Source organism: Arvicanthis niloticus, chromosome X (genome assembly GCF_011762505.2).
Source record: "Arvicanthis niloticus isolate mArvNil1 chromosome X, mArvNil1.pat.X, whole genome shotgun sequence".
In the NCBI taxonomy this organism is placed as follows: Eukaryota; Metazoa; Chordata; class Mammalia; order Rodentia; family Muridae; genus Arvicanthis; species Arvicanthis niloticus.
The window spans coordinates 128,368,416-128,371,903 of NC_047679.1; the positions used below are offsets into that span (position 1 = coordinate 128,368,416).

The 3,488-nt window shown below is 38.2% G+C and overlaps 1 non-coding gene across 1 annotated transcript; it reads left to right on the top strand.

Moving 5' to 3' along the window:
* Positions 1-2,821: 2,821 nt before the first annotated feature.
* LOC117695572 (small nucleolar RNA SNORA73 family) lies at positions 2,822-3,015 on the top strand. The gene has a single exon (XR_004604630.1). It is a non-coding gene; the product is annotated as a small nucleolar RNA SNORA73 family (small nucleolar RNA).
* Positions 3,016-3,488: the final 473 nt, after the last annotated feature.

Below are 3,488 nucleotides of genomic sequence, written 5' to 3' on the forward strand. Positions count from 1 at the left end.
TTTATAATAGCATCTATTAATAGGACTGGAATTAAACCTTGTATATTTAAATGAGTTGCATAGGCACTTTGCCTATCTAAGAGTTGAAACATACATATATTATGTTGTAGCAAAATTAATCTTAAATTTTGTATCAATATACAACGATTTATACTAATGAAAACCTTAAACCTGTATTAATTTATAAAATTCTGTACCAATGTAACAAAATATAACCTCAATTTTGCATTAAAATACACAGATCTCTACCAATGTAAGATTATGGCTATAAAATGGTTTTTGGTTTAAGAGTAGATTCAGTAATCTACCCCTATTTGTCTAATATTTTTATATTTCTATATTGTTGCAGTAAATCTCTGACCCATTGAAGTCCAGTCAAGGAAGACACAACTCAATTAATTACAAATGTATGCTGCACGCCTAGATTGGGCAGATTTACCATTGAACTACTCTATTCCCCAGCTATGAGATCTCTTACAACTTGCAGGTTCCTAGGTCATGATCTTCTTCATCTTCTCTCCTTCCACCAACTGCCACTGCCCCCTCTCCAACCACTCTTCTGACCCTTCCTCTACCTTCGGCTCTTCCCACTCCTCTTCTACTGCCCAATCACTGGCTTTAGCCTTTATTTAACAAATTTGATTGGACAGAAGGTTCACAAGATTCACTCCTCCTTCGCAGCCCCTCCCAGGAGTGGAATTACCATGACAACAAGAGGCTAGGGCTATCCACAACAGTATATTCCTCCTTTTTTATTTTTAACCCCCTACCCTTTATCTAAGAAAGAAAGATAGAGAAGAGGAAAGGAAAGAGAAATTCCTGAGTCTAAGCTTCCTATTTAGTTTCCTCCCTAAGACCATAATTATTTGTAAATCATCCAAACATATGTATAATTTATAAAATGACCAAAACCATCCACTCCAACTTAAGGGACTGGAGCAATGTTCTTCTTATAATTGCTTCCTGCTGAATTGGGGTGAAAAATTCCTGTTTCGGGGTCTAAGAAAATTGGAAAAATGGTTAAGTCAAAAGAAAGCTAGCAGGAGCTAGAGGGATGGCTCAGGAGTTAAGAGCACTGACTCTTCCAGAGTCAACTCCCAGCAACAACATGGTGGCTCACAACCATCTGTAATGGAATCTGATGCCCTCTTCTGGTGTGTCTGAAGACACTACAGTGTATTCATACATTAGAAAGAGAGAAAGAGAGAGAGGGAGGAGGGAGAGAGGCAGGGAGGGAGGGAGGGAAGAAGGAAGAAAAAAGAAACAAAGAAAGAAACATATAAACAAAAATACAAGGAAAGAAACAAAGAAAAAAAGCTAGCTGGCATCATTTGTTGTCCAGTCTCTATGTTCTGATTATGTTCAGGGCTTAACTGAAGTCTTGATTGAAACAGTCTGAAAGGCTGGAGGAACTGAGGTCATGTGGGATTAGCACTCCTTTCTGAAACTGTTCTAGAAGCTCGCCTCTGGAAGCAGCTTCAGTTTGAGGCAGGATCAATCAGGGAGCTAGAACAGCAGGTCTCAGCATCTCAGCATCCTTGAGGGTGAATCCTGTCAGGGCTACCCTCCTGGTTTTTCATTCTGCAATATACAAACCTTAGATGCAATACATAGTTCTGTAGTGGGTTGGCCTGATGCTGCTTATATTTTAATGCTAATATTAGGACCCCAAGACTGGTTGCCTCAGAGATGAGAGTCAGCATGTAGACACTAAGTGACCCTGCCCCCAAATTAATTCTTATTAGTAAATAAAGATATCAACAGCTAATAACTAGGCAGAAAAGAGATAGGTGGGGTTGAGGTTTCACAGGCTTGGGGTTGGAGGAGAACAACAAAGAGAGAAGAAGGTGCAGAAAGAAAAGAAGCCACCATGGGTTAGGTGAGCCATGAGGGCTGGCCAATTGGAGTTAAGAGCAATCCAAATGTAACATAGTAAGTAATAATTTGGGGTTATTGATAGGAAAGTAGATTTTAATAACATAGAGGGCAGGTATTTGCCCAGCTTGTGTGCTGTTCAAGGCTTATTGTAAAGTCTGTGTGTGTCTTTTATCCAGGAACTAAAGAGTCCAAGGTGGGGTAGAAACACTGGTCAGGATTAAATAATTTCTACAACATAGTTCTATGAAGACATAGGTATGGAATGTGCAGGGTGCACAGATAAATTAAGGAGGATTTTCTGTTCTTTGAGCAGAAATTCTTTAGAAGTTAGTTTGATCATATAATCAAACTACAATATAAATCCCCATTCATGCCATACAAAAAGATGGCATGAAGAATTCTGGGGACTTTGTAGCCAACAAAATCTCTTGGCTATGTATAGCAGAAGTTCTGACTAGAGATGTTTTCATGTCTCAACCAGTCTCAGGGCTGTTCCCATGGAGAGGGATCAACAAATCATGTTACCTGTTGTGTTTGCTCTTCTTGATTTCTTTTTTCCTGTCTGTAACCAAGATCTTCAGTGGTCTTCCTGTATCAAATCTGATTTTTATAATTTTGGAAGGAATCCAAAGCCTTTTTTTTCTTGCCTGTTAACACAAACCTAGAACCTCTCTCTCAGTATAGTACGCCTTTGGTCCAGCAGTTTGAAGTCATTAAAAGTATAGACTGAAGTCATTAAAAGTATAGACTGAGGGAGGGCTGGAGAGATGGCTCAGTGGTTAAGAGCACTGTCTGCTCTTCCAGAAGTTCTGAGTTCAATTCCCAGCAACCACATGGTGGCTCACAACCATCTGTAATATGATCCAATACCCTCTTCTGGTGTGTCTGAAGACAGCTACAGTGCACTCACATACATAAAATAAATAAAAAAAACTTTTTAAAAAAAGTATAGACTTTACTTTCCCTGGGCTCTGTCCTAGTGGCATATGGGAGCTTAGGACACTGTCTGGTGATGTACAGTCCCTTTCCACAACATTGGAGACAAAGCTGGGCTTCTAGTCTGCGCCTGCATATTCCTATGACTTCTCAGAGTCCCATGGACAATGACTGAGGAGACAAATCATGCAGGAAACAGTCTTAAAAAAATAAAAATAAATTTAAAACATTTTTTAAAAAAGGAAAAAAAATGTATAGACTGATTCAATCCAGGACCCCCTTTACTATTTAAGTGTGCTTTATTTTGATCTCTCTCAAAGAGGATGTATCATATCACCATAACCATTGAACTTATAGCCATCTTCATTTTGATAATTTAAAACAATTAAAAGCAATTATTATTATTTATTGAGATATGGCTTCTATGTGTAACCCAGGCTGACTTGGATTTGGTCTGTAGATTAGGTTGGCCTTGATCTCATAAGGAAACTTTCTGTCTCTTTGTCTCTCAAGTATTGATATCAAAGGCTTGGATTTATTTATTATATATCTACCCTTGAAAACATTTATATCAATTTCCATTTCTTTCTTCTTTGGAGATTAATATCTCCATGGATAAATACACCTATATTCCTCTTTATCTTTATATAAAGTCAAGGTTGATGTGTGTTTAT